The 19,836-nt window shown below is 42.6% G+C and overlaps 1 protein-coding gene across 6 annotated transcripts in view; it reads right to left on the reverse strand.

The window, feature by feature from the left end:
- The window catches only part of ATP10B (ATPase phospholipid transporting 10B (putative)), a 396,549-nt gene that overhangs the window by 350,135 nt on the left and 26,578 nt on the right, over positions 1-19,836 (reverse strand). Inside the window, exon 2 of one of the 6 annotated variants that reach the window (XM_039485884.1) lies at positions 12,845-12,998. The exons of the other annotated variants lie outside the window; for them this stretch is intronic. The gene's annotated coding sequence lies outside the window, so the exon portion shown is untranslated. The remainder of the gene's footprint in view (positions 1-12,844; positions 12,999-19,836) is intronic. 6 annotated transcript variants of the gene reach the window in all.

Consider the following 19,836-nt stretch of genomic DNA (forward strand, 5'->3'; position numbering starts at 1 on the left):
AGAAGCTTAAGCTGAGTAGAAATACTAGAACACCATAATGTTGAGAATGACAGATCTGCGAGAGCGCGCTCAGATTCTGGTTTCAACTAGAAAACTAAGATACCTTTCTTGCTTTCTTCAAAGCTTATTTTCCTTCCATGATCTAACTCAGGGAACACAAGCCAAGCAGAGGGAATTATTACAATGAAAACAGAATTTGTAGATGAAGTTGCTCTATTCTTCTCTGTTACATTAAGTGACATACTGTGATATATTGGATAGCATCAACAAGGAAATTCTACTGATATCACTTTGAATTATTGAGGCAATCACTTTACAGTGATAAACCAGAAGGAAGGGACCATCTTGTGAAAGACAAGAAGATGATAGTTGCTGAGGAATGGAGGAAAGGATTGTATTTCTAAGCTACTCCAAAAGAAAATTACCTCAATGTGAGGCTATACAGGACCTGCTATATGAATGTTAATAGGCTATCTTCAACAGAGGGGAAGCCATGTTGAGGGGGAAGGCTAGTAATGAGATAGGATGAGTGTTCTTCAGAGGAAGACTTGGAACTTTTAAGTGTCAGGAGATGGGAAAACCTGTCTACTCAGGAAAGCAGAGTTCCATTCAGTTTTCAATAAACCTGGAACATGCACAGGAAGGACAATATAACCTATGCTTGAGTAGCAGAGACCTTGTTAAACTTACAAATGCCAATCTTGAGTAAACATTACTGTCCTTATGCTAATACAAATGCTGACTACATGGCTAGGATAGTAATGCAGGCTGGTCAAACCAATCTTCAAAAAGAACTGAGCATATAGCTGACAGGATCTTTGAGAATGGAAGCCCAGTGCTGGGCTGGGAGAAGGTGACTGCACACATGAGAGACTGCAAAATTAAGTTTGTCAGATTTAACAGCCAGATTAGCTCAGATACACAGACAGTAAGACAGGGATCGGTAACCTTTGGCACGCGGCTTGCCAGGGTAAGCACTCTGGTGGGCCAGGCCAGTTTGTTTACCTGCCACGTCTGCAGGTTTGGCCAATCGCGGCTCCCACTGGCCGCGGTTCACTGCTCCAGGCCAATGGGGGCAGTGGGAAGCAGCAGTCAGCACATCCCTCGGCCCGCACCGCTTCCTGCAGTCCTCATTGGCCTGGGACAGCAAATCGCGGCCAGTGGGAGCTGCGATCGGCCAAACTTGCGGACATGGCAGATAAACAAAGCCCCCCTAGCCTGCCAGGGGGCTTACCCTGGTGAGCCGTGTGCCAAAGGTTGCTGATCCCTGCAGTAAGATGTGTATTGCATGGACTTAAGACTAAAACACTGCAGACAGTAAGACTTTTATTGCATTAGCTCAACTTATCTTACCTTGCGGCCTCTTTGGCTGAGCTGTACCCTAGTCTCCAACTGGACACTTTTATTCTGTTTGATTCAATTTGTTTCATAGATTATAAGGCCAGAGAGGACCATCATGATCATCTAGTCTGACCTCCTGCATATCACAGCTCTCAGCTCTCAGAACCTCACTCATTCACTTCTGTACTAGGCCCGTAACCTCTGGCTGAGTTGCTGAAGTCCCCAAATCTTGATATAAAGACTCAAGTTACAGAGAATCCACCATTTACTCCACAAGCTAGTAGCCCAGGCCCCATGCTTCAGAGAAAGGCCAAAAAAACAACAACCCCACAACCAAAAAAACCCCAACAACAACAAAAAAACAACCAAACAGGGTCTCTGCCAACTTGACCTAGGGGAAAATTCCTTCCTGACCCCAAATATGGCAATCAATTAAACCCTGAGCATGTGGGTGAGATCCACCAGCCATATCCTGGAAGGAATTCTCTATAGTAACTCAGAGCCCTCCCCATAGCGTCACATCTCCAGCCACTGGGGATATTTCCTAATAGTAGCAGATTGTCTTACAATGGCATAAGGCCTATCTCATCGTACTATCCGTGCATAAATTTATCAAGCTAAGTCTTGAAATAAGTTGGGCTTTTTGCCCCCACTACTTCCTTCGGAAGGCTGTTCCAGAATGTCACTTCTCTGATGATTAGAAACCTTCATCTAGTTTCAAGCCTGAACTTTCAGTTTTCTTATAGCCTTGCATTTATTAAAGGCACCTAGCCTGTCCTTTGGGTTTTCATGGTTGCTCACTCTCAAAGACAAGGAGAGTGAAGTTCTGTTCTCTAGTGCAGGGGCTATCAAACTTCACTGCACCATGACCTCTTTCTGACAACAAAGAATTATTACATGACTGACGCCTGAGCCTGCTCAAGCCCTGCCGCCATGGGCAGGGGAACCAAATCCAAAGCCCAAGGGCTTCAGCCCCAGGCAAGGGGCCTGTAACTGGACCCCCACTGCCCAAGGCTGAAGCCAAAGCCTGAGCTCAGCCACCTAGGGCTGAAGCCCTCGGGCTTCGACCTTGGGTGGTGGGGCTTCAGTTTCAGATTTGGCCCTGGTTGGGCTCGGGCTTTGGCCTGGGGCCCTAGCAAGTCTAAGCTAGCCCTGGTGACACCATTATAATGGAGTCATGACCCACAGTTTGAGAACCGCTGCTCTAGTGACACACATAAGGGGAGGGATGAATGGTACTTGTCCTTGAGCTCTCACTCCAAAATGTAAGCACATCAGCAGTCTGAATGGTACTATGTTAACTTCAACCAGGAAGTAAGGGGACTGACCTATCTCTGTCAGAGGCAAAGGGAACTAGGGAACAGGAAACTCTTAAGAACTGCTGAGTTTGAGGAGAAAACTTAGGCTGAAGGTTCTATTATTATTATCAGAGTCACCAATAAAACTAAACCTAGGGAGGGTTAAGTTTGTGTGTATATATACATTGTGTGTAGGCTCTTTTCAGAGCAGTGTGGGAACTTTGCCTGTTTATTCCTTTATTTAAAGTATTACTGTAATTTCAGCTATTAGCCTAAAAATGGGAACCTATTGAGACTGATTCACCACTGCATTACCCTAGTTTTATGCTAGGTTAACTGGCATAAAAGTGGAATAAAATACTAGTGAATAAAGCCCATTGTCCCCCATCAGGGAAAGAGATCTTAACAACACACTGGCTGCACAGAACTGCATCAAAGCTGTCCTTTAAGCATAGCACAGAGACTATACTGAGAGCACTCGAAAGCTTTGTGAATGAGGCGTGATCATTGTGCTGTTAAATGTATGTTTCAGGGCCCTAATGAGCTATGAAAAAGAAAGGAAAGCTTCATTTTTAAACAATAAGTCAACAAGCAGCACATTTCTAAATGATTATAGAACCCTCAAGGGTTGTTATGAGGTACAAGGCCAAAGAAGGAATAATTTTACCATCCAAAGTGTAATCATCTCCTAAAAATGTTAGGTCCTTATCTTACTACTGTAAGTAACAGAATTTACATATAAAGGAAAAGCAAAGGAATCCATGTATAGACATTATTGATACACTCAGCATACTGTAACAGGTGTTGAGGCTTTCTGCAAGCCAGATCCCAGGGTTTGTGCATTGCATACAATTTAGCTAAATATCAATCCCTCTCAGGGCCGGTGCAACCATTTAAGCGATCTAGGCGGTCGCCTAGGATGCTGGGATTTGGGGGGCGCCATTTTCTTCGGCAGCGACCGTGGCGGCCGGATCTTCGGCTGCCCCGTTGCCACCGGCATTTAGGCGGAGGGAGCTGGGGCAGGGGAGCACGGGGAGGGCCGCCTACAGCAAGGCGGGGGGGCAGCACGCAGGGGAACTCCCCGCCCCAGCTCATCCCTGCCATGCCTCCTCCCCGAGCACGCTGTGGCTGCTTCACTTCTCCTGCCTCCCAGGCTCGCAGCACTTAAGCTGACTGGCGCCGCAAGCCTGGGAGGCGGGAGAAGTGAAGCAGCCACAGCATGCTCGGGGTGCTCGTGCGCAGAGCAGGGGTGAGCTGGGGCGGGGAGGTGCCTCAGGGTGGAGAGCTGCCGCAGGGGTGGGGGCGCCTTAGGGCGGAGTGAGGGAGCTGCCGTGGGAGGGGCACCTCAGGGCGGGGGCACGGGGGGGCGCAAGGTGGAAGTTTCGCCTAGGGTGCGAAACATCCTTGCACCAGCCCTGATCCCTCTAGACTTGTAAATAAAACATTAAAGACAAAGATTTGGGCTTTGAACACTGTGGGGCAGATTCTCCACTGGGTTGTACATCTGTGTATTCATGAGGTAGGAAGTGTGATTTAGTGCATAGGGCACTGGTCTGCAACTCAATTCCCATTTGAGCCACAGACCCACCGTAGCACCTTGAAGAGATCACTTAATCTACCCTAAGCCTCCATTCCCCATCTGTAAAATGGTGATAACATCCTCCTACTGCACAAGGGTGTTGTAAGGATATAACCCATAAATGATTGCAAGGTGCACAGAAACTGTGGTGAGGGACACACAAGCTCCTGGACAGTCACATCTGTGTGATGTAGGATGCTACCAGACCAGAGCAGTCTGCCTCACCTCTCACTAATGTAAGTGACTGCACAAGGTGACAACAGTGGACAATGTCTCTTTGTATCCTTGCAGTATGTCACCATGCTTCACAGGCCAACAAAGCTAGGACAGGTTTCTACAGGATTCTTCAGCTTCACTCTTCTCCCCTTCACCCATGCTCTCTACTCTCCTGAATTTACCCCTTAGCTGTGGCAGGCATTAGTTAATGCCAGTAGGGAAACACAGATATATCTGTCCGTACAAGGGATGACTCACCACAGGCATGCCCCCTCGTGGCTGGGCCTGGCATGGCATAGCAGTTCTCTCTCTTGCACCCCCCTGCTGATGGTCACTCTGGTCCTACTGTGGTCTGCCTCTTCTTACAGCTTGTCCTTCTGGCCAGGTCATGTTTTAGTCTCACCCCTTCTGGGGTAACAAAAAGTCCAACAAATAGTAATCCCAATATCCTTACTAAAGGCCTTTGGCCCTGACTCTGGCCTCCACGATCTTCTCTCAAGGCTTTCACCTGTCCTTATCTCTTTCTCAGTGGACTTCATGTCACTGTCACTGGTAGTGGAACCAGGCCCCCCCACTGCCCTGGATTCCTGTCCAGGGACCCTGTAACTAGGGCTTTGTGTCTATCATGGATGTCATGGAAGTCACAGATTCCTTGACTTTCTGTGGCCTCTGTGACTTCTGAAGTGGCTAGTGTGGCTGACCCCAGGGCCACCCAAGCAGTTGGCCCCAGGGACAGCCACACCAGCCACTGCTGGAGCTGCTCTGTAACCAGCCACTGGGGTAGCCCTGCAGCCAGCTGCACCAGTACTGCTGGAGCAGTCCCGGGGACAGCTGGAGCAGTGGCGAGTGGACGACAGTGGCAGGTGTGCAGCCCCCAGGGGCAGTGCTGTTCAGTGGCCCCTGGCAGCTGGTACTGCTGGACGCTGGCCCCCACATTCCCCCCAGAGCAGCGGCCCCCAGCCTCCCCCACAGCTAAGATTTAGTCAGGGGTATATAGTAAAAGTCATAGACAGGTCACCAGCCATGAATTTTTGTTTATTGCCCATGACCTGTCCATGACTTTTACTAAAAATACCCATGAGTAAATCGTAGCCTTACCTATAACAAGCAGATATGAGCTGCTCCACCAGACTGCTTGCTACTACCTTCCTGGCCCTCTTCCTACCAACTGCAATCCTCACATCAGTGCTTCTGCAAATGAGTCCCCTGCAGTGTTCACTTCCTGGGCCTTTCGCTTGTGAGTCTTACCTCTCCCCTTGCTCCTGGGTTTGGCCTCGCCCTGCTTCTCACAGGTTCTACTTCAGGACCCCCCAGGAGTGTAACCTGCTCGTTCCCTGTAATTCCTGCTTTCTGCAGCTCCTGCCATAGCTTCCCCTCAAACTTCAGGTCAAATGCCCCTGAGGCCCAAACATTTCTCTGCTGTTAACACCAGAGAACATTCTCAGCTACCTCTCACCTATGTCTTCTTCCTAGCCCTTCTTCCTACTGCCCTGTCCTTGCTCCTTTATGAAGCCCAACTCCCCAGCTGGGTTTGATCACCAGTCATGCCTAACGCCCTTCCATGTGCCACCCAGGGTACATCTAACACTGTGATAAGAGACCCATGGCATGGCTGGAGCCCAGGCTATGTGACCCCATGAGGGGGTGGGTGGGAGAGTCTCAGCGTCCAGGCTCCAGCCCACCCAGAATGACTACGCGACAATTTGATAGCCCTGCAGTCCAAGCCCCATGATCCCAAGTCAGCTGACCCCAGCCAGCCATGGGTCTTTTTCTGCTATGTGGACATATCCTCAGTGGCCTAATTGGGCTCAGGCTCCAGTTAACCCATGGTTAACCAGTGTGGGGTTTATACCCTCCATCAAACCGCTATTCATAACCAACAGTATGATATGGTCTAACGATCGTTAGCTATGATCTCATTTTCATTATCATGACCAGCCAGTCAAAAATGCGTATTTGTGTATGAGCCCTGCAGCTGGTTTATAAAAAATATTGAATGTGATGGAATGTCAGTGTAACCAACAGTGATCTAAGCTGCACTCTTCCTACTGAAACCAAAAGGCACTGATATCTGGTAATCAATGTTACAGCAAGACCACAGCGACAAAGTGTGGGAGCATGTGCACCATTGGTCCTCATTCTCAGATTTAATTATTAGCTGTGTAATCATCTTGGAAGACATCCCTGGGGTTATTTCACATCTCTGTTATCTTCTCTTTTATGTGAATGAGACATGAAAAGTTCCTTATTTCTCCAAGGAAACAGTGCTGAGTAGATGACATTCTCAAAGGCTTAATTCCAATTAAATCAGAGTAAAAATGTATGCATCCTCATTGAATTATATATAAGATTCTTCTGAATTTACTGTAGAGTCCATAAATAACCTTTGTTCAAGGATTTTTGGCTTGAAAGTACACAAAAATATAATTGATTCAGAGATGGTTGAATAATTTGTAATGAAGGAATTTTTTTAGATGAATTTTGGCTAGTTTTCTGTTTATTAATTGTAATGGCATTGAGGGTGAGTTGATTAAATGTGGTCAGTATTTAAAATTTGCCAAATGCTTTTTGAAAATATTCTTGGTCTTTAGATTTTGGTGAGTAAAGTATAGCAAATAGCTGAAATTCAAAAGTTTATCATTTTCATTAAATGTAAGAAACATATGTTCCCTAACTACAAGAGTTTAACTTCTTGGAATCAGATTTTTTATGTGAACACTTGAGATTTCAAAACAGAAGGTTTTTTTTCATGAATCTTCTGCAGTATTGGCTTAAAATTCACTCTTTTGGTGAACATTACTGCCAGTGAACTCAATGGGTCTGATTCTCCATTCCATTAACATCAGTGTACTTCTATTGACGTCAATGTTATTGTAATTTAATGGAATGGAGATTCAGGTTCATTGTATTGAACTGATGCACACAGTCAAAGCAAACTTGTTAAAAATGTAAAAGGCTATTCACAAAACATTTACATTATTTGCCCTACAAGAACAGTGAGACACTAAATTTTGCTGAAAGTGGTTCTCAGACTAAATATGTACATTAGGCTTAAAGGGCCAAATTCTGCTCTCAATTAGTATGCTGTAAATCCAGGCAAACTATTAATTCACAGAAACATCATTGAACTGAGAGCATTATTTGACCCTAAGCAATTTCATTGGCAAGTAGAAAACCACAGAAAAGAGAGAGCCCGGAAAGAGACAATTTTACGCACTGTTTAACAAAATCAAATCGATGAAAGTTTGTTTAACAAGAAGTCTAATTTTCTTTGTTGCATGCAGAAGGAATGGATCCATCCTTCCCTATGCAGCAAAAACTCAGATTGAAGTCACATTCTGTCCTTGGTTACTGTTGTGCAACTTCATTGGTTGCAGGCAGAGCTGTCCCTTGGGTATAGCATATCGGGGCAACCGCTCCGGGCCCTGCAATTTGGGGGGCCCCGTGGGCTGGTGCGATTGGCCGGCATGGTTGGTCCCAGAAGTGACAGGTTAGTTGCTGAAGTGACAGACTCGTGACTTCTACCTTGGGCCCCTAGCAACAGCTCTGGTTGCAGAGGTGCAGAATTTGGCCTTTTGACTTCAATGGGAGTTTTGTCTGACTAGCAGGGCCTGCAGGATTGGCCCCTTGTCCCTCATTTAGTGATTTCACTATGTTGACTTTTGTTTTCCAAGCACCCCATCTTCAAATATTTAAGTATACTATCTTCTGTCACAGGCCAGACATACAGTGCCCCAGATTTTCAGAAGCGCAGAACATGTACAGTCAGCATTAGATTTTCAGAAGAGCAGAGCACATTAGTACTGAGCTTTGCAAATCTGGCCTATGGCATCGCAATGGGAGCTGCTGGGTGTGGATTGTTTTTGAAACCATTTTCCTTATTTTGGTGTATAAATAGAAGCTCAGCTCTTTTGAAAGTCTGGCCTCAGGTGTAGGTGTTGAAGCTGAAACTGTAATTCTGAGCTCTACTGAAAATTTGACTCAGCGTGTTCTCTTACATGGACTTTTGGTTCTCTTGTTGGCTTTTAGAATAACCACCATCAGATAGAGTACATTGCTTGTTGTGCATGGAAAAACATCTGAGCCCCTATAAGGGTATCTCCTGGCCAACCCAAACATCCACAACCACTCAGTAAGGTCCTACTATGATGTCCACTGAACTCCATGTAAAGACTGATTTCAATGGGGTTTGAATCAGGCCCTAAATATCCTTGTTGGTGCAAAAGCAGCATCTACAACATGTTTGCAAACATTTTCAAAGGTAGGCGATGGAGAATCCGTATTCTACTGTCTGGTCTAAACATCTAGCACACTTTTAATACGATAATCATAATATTGATTGAATGATAATAGTAAATAATTGTATAGATCAGTGGTGGGCAACCCCTGGCCCGCAAGCTGCACACAGCCTGTCAGGGTAATCCGCTGGTGGGCCGCAAGGCAGTTTGTTTACATTAACTGTCCATAGGTACAGCTGCCCACAGCTCCCAGTGGCTGCGGTTCACCATTCCCGGCCAATGGGAGTTGTGGGAAGTGGTGGCCAGCACATCCCTGTGGCCTGCACCACTTCCCTCACCTCCGATTGGCTGGGAATGGCAAATGGTGGCCAATGGGAGCTGCGGACGGTCAATGTAAACAAATCATCTCACAGCCCACCAGCGGATTACCCTGATGGGTCACAGGTTGCCCACCACTAGTATAGACGGAAAATCAAAAGTAAGAAAAAACACCTCTATTTTGCAGTGTCTGAAGAGGAAAAAAATCTCGAAGGAGGGTTTACTTTTCTCAAAGAAAGGTAAACCACCCATTAAGAAAAAAGCCAAGTTTATGACCATGTCATTGGGAAACATTTCTGCCCATTACAAATAAAAGGTGAGAAACTTGACAATCTTTTGCCCATGACAGGGATATAATTAAACATAGGTATATGTTCTAAACACAAAAATTCTAGAGTTTTTAGCTGGTTATGTTTTTCTCATCAAAGATAATATGGTTAATATTTTTGAAACTCACTCATCCTTGACCCAATCTAATTAATTCCTGAGATTTATTGTCCTCAGAAGGTTATATAAGAATGAGAGAAACTTAAGATGTTCTTTTTTGCTTAACAGTCTCATTTTTATGAAAGTTCAGAAGTCTGGCAAAAAACAAAAGTGGAAGTGTTGGGAGGGAGACCACTGGAAATTATTCAGAGCCAAATAACTGTTGATCTTACAAACAGATGAATTGTTTGTTTCAGCAGGAGTCATCCTAGGCCTCCATTTCAAAAATGGAATGTAGAATTTTAGATGTGTCACATTACTCTTAGGTGAATAAATGTCCTGTGCTGGATTTTTTTTGTCTTAGCCTTCTACTTCCAGGCCCCCTTATCTACCCCAGATAAAGTATTCCACAATGAGTCTCTCTCTTCCTTTTCTACTTCCCTCTCCTCTCCTCCCACATCTTGCTGTTCCCATGTCTAATCACATGGTAAAAGTTTACCTTAAATCCATTTTCAGAAGTGACTTGGAAATTTAGGAGCCTGAGTCTCCTGGGAAGTCAGTAGGATGAGGGCTCGTAGGTATCTCCCACCTTTGAAACTGACTTAGCACTTAGATGCTTTTGACTTTTTTTCCTTACAGCTAATTATGATGGCATAGTATGGCTCATTAACTCTATTCTTTCATTGTGAAAATATGCCAAACACTTCACACACCTTGTAACTAATTAAGATCCTGGGACTAGTGTATGGAAAAGAAGATGGTCCATTGCATTATCTTAAGTGTCACTGGTGCTCATATTGAAGGTTTTACTATAGTTCCTATCATTGTACTATCAAAAGGGCTTGTTGCCAGTTCTGTACATTTGGGTGCTCTCAGGGATATTACTCACATACAACTCCTGGAGTACAGGAGCATCAAAGATTTGGCAGATGCTGGAATTACAAAAGGGGGACTGAGCAATATGTGATGATTGCTGGTCACTGAGCCTGGGTGCTGCTGTGCAGAGGGTCTAGGCACCATTGAGCACAACTTACCAGATACTATGGTGATGAATGTGGCATAAAAACCTATATAGAACAGAACAGTAGTTATACTCTGCACCTAGGACCAGCCCCACTTTCCTGCCTGCACAGCTCAGAGTGCTTTTTTCTGTATCAGGGGCATGTAAGTGACCCCACACCCCTATCCTAACTTAAAATCACAGTTACTATCAGGAAATCTGTCTAGAAGCAATGCATGTTAGAACTTCCTAAGGAAACCCTTTACTTGTACCTCTCTATATTAAATTGAGATCTAAGTCACAGTAGATTTGTCTGTGATGAAATATATGGGCCCCGATCATTGGCAGGTGCAAACTGGCATAGCTATTGAATTCAATGAAGCCACAGTGTTTTACATTAGCTGGTTGGGTTTTGGTTCAGTTCTGTTATTAATAAGAGGTCAAATAATTAAAGTCAATCAGTATTATTAATCAAAGATTGTTAGTCAAAGATTAATACAGCAGAATTCAGAAAGGGCGGCTGTAGTTACCAAACAGCTCTGAAGACTGAAGAAGTGACTGCAGCTTGATTCACTCCTAATTAACTCCCCGAAACTCTTATGCTTATATGCTTGTTCAAGACAGAGTAAAAGTTCTTGCTCATAAGTGATCTACGCAAGGAGTTCCTTTTATGATATCTCAGCTTACTTAATCAATGAGCTAAAGATATCTTTAGCTTCTATCCTTAATGGTATCTTAGCATATCCAATCAATAGGCTAAAGATACCTGTAACTAAGTCCTTAATATAGAAAACACCCATACAAGTAAATCCTAATAAGCGAAAATAATCTCTCAGTGGGTTATTATTTCTTTGATCACCCAAGACATTTGTAATAGAGAGTATCTCTCATCAATCACAAGTGGTCCCTTCCAGGACATCTGAACCATTCTCCATGGATCACCAGGGTCACAATAAAAAAAAAAGTTACACACACCATTATTTGGTCACACACCAAAATTCAATATAAGTACAAAGTCCCCAGAATCATAGATACAATACACTTTGGTTCGTACACAAAGGATCATGGGATTTTATATATAAAGAAATATGGGAACACAAAGAATCATGGGCAGTCTGGTTCATTTGCTGACAAGTTGAGGATCTAGCACAGTTTCACAATAAGTCAGGTACAATGTCTATTGAACATCTGAGAAGGCAGTTTGGTTTGGGAACAGTTCTTTTTTTAAAAGTTTAGTGTTGGGGTGTTAAGAATATATTTTAAAGCTATTTTCACTTCACAAAATAACCTCATTCTTTGGCTTTTTCAATGTATCTTTCATGTTGTAGAGAAAAAAGTTGCAAAACTAATAATTATAAATATGTATCACATCAAAAGTGAACCATTTTAATTTATGGAAGAGTCTGTTTACTCATGCTTTCTGTAATCCCTTCCATTATAATTAGCTACTATTTCAATGACAGATTTCAACATATGGAAATTTATTCATAGCATTCTTATTAATGATTTAATACATCATATTAGAAGTTTTATATCACATTCCATTCTCAAAATTATATAAATGAACCAGGTTTAAAATGATTTTTTAAATAATAAAACCATAATTGTCCAAAGTCATTTTTGTAAGAGAATACTAAATACACCAAAGTTAAGATAAATGTACTTCAATAAGACTTATTGCTATACAAAAATGTACAGAACTTAATGTGCATTTAATACAGCTCTTATGGGCTTGATTTTCAGATGTGCTGAGCATCCACAACTTCAGATGAAGATAGTGGGAGCTACAGATGCTAACCACTTTTCAAAATTATGTCTTAGGAGTCTTAATTCGAAGTCCCCTGCTCTCTTCTCTTAATGACTACACCACAGCTCCTCACCATGTATAGTAATTCTTTTAGGTTATCTACAGTAACTGTTGAAGTAGCATTTAGGTTCCCTCAAGAAGAATCCAGGGGTGTCCATTTTATTGTCCAATTTCATTCATACATAAAACCTTTAAACTACTAAACTCGGTTATATCCATGAAAATACCACATTTTGATACCTACCAGTAAAAGATAACCTTTGGCTTTCTTACTAATGTTGCATGCTTCTCAAGGATCTCTGAGGTCATCTGCATTACTCTTTTCCATCACAGTGAATGAGTCCAACATTTTCTTTTAATTCATTTTCTAATGAATAGCTAAAAATAACCGCTCTTACTTGGGGCAGATCACTGCAGCAGAAACCATACAGGTTACTGTTTTTAAAAAACAAACAAGAGTTTTGTATGGAATAAGTTATCTGATCAGTTAAGGCTTCAGATGCTTGCTTCTTAACAGAGTCATGATAACGTTTACATCTTAACAGGAATTCATTGGGGATATGGGAATATAATCTTATTTTAAAGGGATCTCTGAAATGAAAAAAATCATAGCTGCCTCACCATCCAAATCAGACAAGTCTTGTTTCTCCAGTGTCATGACGTACTTATTTTGTGTGGGGAGTGTCCTGTCCAGATCCCAATGTACTGTGGAGTCTTGCAGGCTAAATACTAGAGTAACTTCTGTCCCAGTAAAGTCTGCAAAGTAGGTGTATAGCTAGTGTTCAGATAAAGAACAAGGAAGAGGAGCAATGTATTACTAAGGGTGTGTTCTCATTAAAGTAATTAATATTGACAGCAACAAAAACACATTAAAGTCTGCAAGATAAAAAATCCAAAAGGTATTTGCAAATTCTTAATGCATCACTGAGTGATTGTAACTGTGAAAGGGTATATTGTTAGGGGCTACAAAAGCCTATCCTCTGCCCCATGTTGCTCATGCCAAGATACGACAACCCTACCATCTCCCGAAGGCACTGTGGACCCAGATTTTCAGGCTCTTATTCACTCTGATTCACTTAAGGGGAGTAAAAAGACCTGAGTGAAAACTGAGTAAGGATTTGTTTAACTCATATTAATTGATTCATGATTTATTTCAAGCATCAACTGAATCCTTAAATTAATGTTCTACTCTTAAAAATGGCAATCTTATTCAACACAACGGCCAGCTGGACCTATTCAGACTCAGGTCTCTTGCCTTAGTGACAAAAGTAAGATTTTACTACTGTAAACCTTGAAGAAACAGCACAGCTCTGGGAGAGTGAAGGGGATTCTTTTCTGTTTCCTAATCTGCCAGTATGGTATTGGTAGGTTCCCATGTGATCAGTTCAGGACCAAGTTTATTATAACAACATAACTGAGACAAGACAGGAAGGCAGAAATAGATGTAGCTGTATTGTGCTTTTTGAAAAGTCCCAAAAAGTTAGCACCAAGCAGTGATTCTGTGTCTTTTATCCCCAAATACGGTAATGCAATAAATACCTATTCCCAGGGCTGCCCGGGGGGGGGGGGGGGGGGGCAAGTGGGGCAATTTGCCCCAGGCCCTGGGCCCTGCAGGGGCCCCCACAAGTTTTTCAGGGCCCCTGGAGCGGGGTCCTTCACTTGCTCCGAGGGCCCCGGAAAACTCTCGCGAGGCCTGGGCCCCCGGAGCTTCTTCTGCTCTGGATCTTCACCGGCACTTCAGTGGCGGGGGGTCCTTCCGCTCCGGGACCCGCCGCTGAAGTGCTAGGTCTTTGGTGGCAATTCGGCAACGGGGGTCCCCCGCCGCCGAAGACTCCAGGCCCCCTGAATCCTCTGGGCAGCCCTGCCTATTCCATGTACTGATCTAATAAAATGGTGCAGGAAAGTGATTGGTTATAATTTACACAAATATGTGGAACACTACATATTAGGGTGTCAGTATTTTTCTATGAATTTGTCCCATGTATTAAGCCTTGATGCCTGTTTCCTAACTAATGCTGCAGAGTCACATTTTCATATATAGTACATCTTCATCAATGTTAAACACAAACAGCCTCCTGAATATATTTTGCACTTTATATTCTACTGGGTATTAAAGCCTTGTTCAAAGGCCGCTGCCTGTTCATTTTATTTCAGAATTTAATTTAGTCATGGAAGGTTAATTAGCCTTTGGATGTATAAATTAGACAGAACAGCAAGCCCTCCTCTCTTCCCCATGGTCTGGTCAGCCTCATCTGAGAGTCTCAAAAGAAGAGTACAAAGGTTCATAAGTTTATCTAAATGGCCTATCATCTGTAAGATGAAACATAGTTGGAGGGATCTTTAATTCATCTGTGCAAAAATCCACCCCACTATATTTTTCTTGAACCACCAGGAAAAATAAAGTGTGTGGTGGGGAGAAACTGTGTTAAACTCTGGCTTCATTTATCTAGGCTTTTTTATATACTCTGGAACTCCAACAGTGAGGACAATAATAGAATTGGTTAAAAAAAAATCAGCAGAACAGTTTTTCTTTGGAAACTGGTGATTTGATTACATTAAAACATTTTGCAGGAACTTTGTTTCAACTTTATAATTTTGTTATTTATATACATATATATAATTCATAACAAAGCACTTCAAAATGCTTTGTTATTATTGCTATATAGGTCGCAAAGCACAAAGGTCATTTAAAATTTCCAAAATGAAATCTTTCAGAAGTTTTATTTTGCAGGAAAAGTCAAAATTTTACTGGGCAAAAAGGAAATTTTGAAATGTAGGAATAGCCTATTGACTAGAAATTCTGAGTTCTGACCAGCTCTAGATATTAGTTGATGAGCCACAATAGAGCAAAATAATCAACAATGTTTCCACTTACATGGTTTTGTGAGCTGTGTTCTATCTCATCCTCTACCACCTGACTCTCACTAAGAGGGAATGGAGAACTTTGGTAGGTTACATGACTATTTGGGAAAGCAAAGCCTCAACTCTGTTGGCAGTGTACCCCTTTGCTAGCTGTGTATAGAACATCTTACATGCATTCCCATCCTGAGGAGGCCTGTATGATTAAAGGTGCGACTTCTGGCCAATTAATGATCACATTGATCTCCTCATCAAGTGTCATTCCAGTAAAGGAGATTACAGATACAGGGTTAGTTATATTTTTAATTCTGTGCCTGGAGGACTGTATATACAATTTTCCATTATTGTCAAACAGCATTCTTCTAATCCACTATAACTGATCTTGAGATGGTCCATAGTCTAATTTGAGAGTAAACTAAATGCAGAGGCATTTGTAAAGGTTTCAATTCCACACACACACAGTTAATTACCAATGTGTATTGCATTTGTATGCTGGTTCGGCACAGATCTCACATTGTTACCATGGTTTGCATTTGAGGAATTGTAGTGCAAACCTGGGTTAAGGCTTGAAGAGAGAGAGAGATGAAGAAAAATAGGAAAATTCATGCTTATGTTACAAGAGTGATTCACAGAATATCCTGAGTTTGAGCCTCTCTCCATTAACACTAGTTAAGTGGCAACGAGAGAGTTCTGCAATGGAATTAGCTGCAGCCACAACCTCGAAGGTTAGGATTTTTCAGCTTCTGAGGACCTCCTCTGCTGTATTTGAAAATAATAAATCCCTGAAGACAAGGAATTGGACTGAAAAAAAAATAAAGGAAAAAATCTAGTTAATAGGAAACTGTCAGCTTGGCTATTAAATACAATACAGTATTTCTTAATTAGAAAGCACAAGAAATGGCAGAAAATCACTAAAACCACATTTTTTAAAAAAGGATCAATTGAAAACAAGATTTTTCTAAACCTGCTCAAGTAAATCCAGAGAGGAGGAAAGTAATGGCATAAATATGCAGCAAGAGACACCTGGAGCGTTCTCTGAGGCTCTGTGCAAAAGTTCTGCACAAAAGAGTGATTGTATCTTCAATCAAACAAACATTTAATCAGAAGTGCCATTCCAGTTCTGCTTGAAAGGGGACAGAGGACCTAAAAGAATGAGTAGAGATGGGTTCATGTATCCAGTTTGATGAGGAATACTCTATAAAGAAAGGGCCAATTTATCCGCTGATTTACAACATGAGCAATCCTGTTGCAGTCAGTAGAGCTGTACAGGCATAAGTGGGGGCAGAATCTGACCCACTACAGAGCTTGCACAAAAAAAATCATTTCTCTTCTTGTTTTTGCCTTCAATTAAATACTGATAGAAGCATTACACCATCTAACAGCTAATGTTTCCAGTTGCAGATATTCCACCTTTATATGCCAGAGGGTGGCCCAAAATTCAATCCACGAATTCACTCCCATTATAAAAGCTTTGGTTTCATTGCTTTGGCTACTGTAATAGAATGTTTGAAACCTTTTCTTGTCCTCTCCCCTATCATCACGTTCAGTTACAAGATACCCCACACTTCACTGCAGCTACCACTAATACGGTCTAAGAACTAGTTGCTTAGATTCTGTCCAGCCTGAGCAGCCATGAGTGTGCCCTCTGTTGATGTATCTTGTTTAGTTTGTGTGTGACTTTTTACATATTGATCTATTGTATTTCAAAATCTATACTGATCCAGAGACAGAGACTGAGCCTGGGCACAGGTCTAGTGCAAGAAGGTTCCCATGGCATAGCTTGCTGCTCAACCTGGTCCCCTGCCCAGGATGTGACAGCTGTACCCTAGAACTGGAGAGTGTGGGCAAGCAGGTGGGTGCTCAGGCAGCTCCCAGGGTAATAGATCAGGGTTATATACAAGAATGAAAGTCATAAATAACGATTGAACCTGGGACCTTTGACAGCAAACACTACAGGCCTGTACCTCTTGAACCCAAGAACTCCCCTTACTGTAAGACAGTTGTAGGCTATTTAGTTTCTGTGATCAGCCACTTGAGGAAAACATGAGCACATACACTCAATGAGCTTATTACATACTCTTCTAAGATTCTGATGTCCATATAGGTTTGAGCCTCAGCTGCATTTTATGAGTCTTGGCTGCATACTCATATCACAGGTATCAGTGAGGATAAAACCAGGGACCTTTCAGCACCAAAACCACAGGTTTCTCTCTTGAGCTCAAGGAAAACTGACAAAAACACCCTACTCATTAGCTCTTACTTAGCATATTTGATCCATATAGTTGCTGAGGCCAGGAACTAGAGGAAGACATGATCACATGCCGTACGCCAATTTAACAAACCAAACAGTACCAAAGAATCACAAGGAGGGGGAAGGAAGAAGCTAGGGTTCTCTGTGTCTAAAATGTGTTTCTTTTGTCCATCTTTGAGGAGATCCTACTATTGCAGCTTCCTTACTTCTCAAAGGCAAAGTATTAGTTGGGAGGTGAACATAACTGATATGATTACAACAGGCTGTTTGTGAAATAAAATGTGCCAGTGTCAACAAAGTTACATCTGTATCAGTATCTGTATCAATTATTTCATGGAGGACAGAGGTTTCCTTTAAACTCTGTCCATGGGCTCAAGGACTTTTCCAATATTCTTTGTTCATTTTATTTATAAAAAGACAGCCAGTATAAAGTAACATTTACAGAAAGGAGAAAAATTGTGAGAAGGATAAAGAACAGTAAGAACAATTCCAAGCTATGCCTGAAATGTGCAGAAGTGCTAACAACTGCAAAGGATCACAACTAGCAGCAATGAGGATGCTCGTATGTAAATTGGGAGGAAATTGCCCTGATTAGTCATTCAGAAACAATTAATTTTTTGAAAGTGTTCCCACACAAAGAATTTTTAGTCAACCTAATGACAGGTTTTAACATCTGAACACAGTGTATTAATGGGCTTATAAATGAAAGGCTCCAAAGTCACGAGGGAGCTGACAGATTTAGGCCACAAAGGTCAAAAGTGATGCTGATTTTTGGTCTGTCATTTCGTGGGTGTCCACCCTGACATCTGATCCACAGAGGTGTAAGCACTCACTACTCCAATTCAAGTTAATGGGTGTGGTGGGTGGAGAACAGGCCTGAAAAAAATCAGACCCAGAGATAAAGATAAGAATCTGGACCAGATTCAGTTCTCAGTTACGCAGGTGTAAATCCATAGTACCTCCAATAACTTCAGTGGAGTTGTTCTGGAATTACACCTGCATAATTGTGATCCAAATCTTCTCCACTCCTTTTTTCCAATCTCAAACGAATTGGCCATCAGAGATGTATCACAGACTAAGCACGCGCTCAGCAAAAAAGAGTGAAGGGTGCTAACTTCAGTCTGGGCAAGCCCTAGGAAGTATTAAAGACCAGGGTGAAATCCTGACCTAATTGAAGTCAATAGGAATTTTGCCTTTGACTTCTATAGAGTCAGGATTTTACTGCAGGAGGAGTGCTAGGCATGGTGTGTTTAGTAGTTACAATACTTAATTTTTGCTAGCAAAGCTTTTAAGTTGCTACACAAATGCAAGTAGTAAGACCACGGGAAGGAACATATTCAATATCTACATCAGAACAAATAAGGTTTAGTTAGAAGTAACAGACTTTACAGTCTTCAGGAGGGTTTTTTTTGGGGGGGGGTGCAAAATATATGGTTCTGATAGTTACCATGGGTCATAGTCCCTATGTAGACTTCCCCTTCTGAGATCCTTTTCCCATCCCCTGAATCCACCCCTTTCAATGTCCATGACTCCACGTCTCTTTGAGATGGGATCCTGAGATCCAACCACTCTCTGACTGGGTCTACAGGTTACATTCTCTTGGTGCCAACCATGTTACCTATCTTAGCCCCAACAAGAATTTCCCCGCAGGAACACATGGGCTGTAATAATATGTAGCGCCACAGAAACAGCTTCTTCAAGCAAAGTATGATTTATTTTGCCACCAGGTAGACACCCCACCAAGAAATGGATTTAAAATAACTGATCCATGTGAATACTGTCTTACCTACACTTGGCATTCCCCTCAAGCCCCAAGGTAGACATGACTTAACCTTGGTGCACGTTTTTGGTTAGGGATGCAACCTCATGCTCTGGGTATTCCTAAAACACTGACTAGATGCTGGGACTGGATGACAGGGGATGGAACACTCAATAATTGTCCTGTTCTGTACATTTCCTCTGAAGAATCTGGCATTGGCCATTGTTGGAAGACAGCATACTGGGCTAGATGGACCATTGGTCTGACCCAGTATGGCCGTTCTTATGTTCTCTTGGGGACCACATTACAGCCTGCCCAGTGCAGACCCCTACCTCTCAGTAAGTGTCTGTCAGCCTGCAGCTGCAGACAACTCCCTCACCACTACCATACGCTAATCCTTTATCAGTGTCTTTTGATTTCCAGCAGCTCAGCCTTGGCCAATAGCCCTGTTGCCAGGCCCTGTGGGGTTCCCCTCTTCACAGCTATAAACCCCACTCCAGTAGTTGAGGAGATGCGCTTTATTTTGCTCTAGACCTTTATTGCCTGGCTTCTTTAATAACCCCTTTTGATTTAACTCTCTAGGCATTTCTTATAACTATTTATCTAGTACAGCCAGACAGGTGATGAAATTATTTGATATAAAAATAGTTATTCAAGCAGAGGTTAACCTCTGTAGTGCTTTTCCCTCACTGTGACTGTGATATGTACAGCTATCCTGTGAAAATAATTCTTCACATCTCTAGT

The sequence above is a fragment of the Mauremys reevesii genome, linkage group 8 (assembly GCF_016161935.1).
Source record: "Mauremys reevesii isolate NIE-2019 linkage group 8, ASM1616193v1, whole genome shotgun sequence".
NCBI classification, from domain to species: domain Eukaryota; kingdom Metazoa; phylum Chordata; order Testudines; family Geoemydidae; genus Mauremys; species Mauremys reevesii.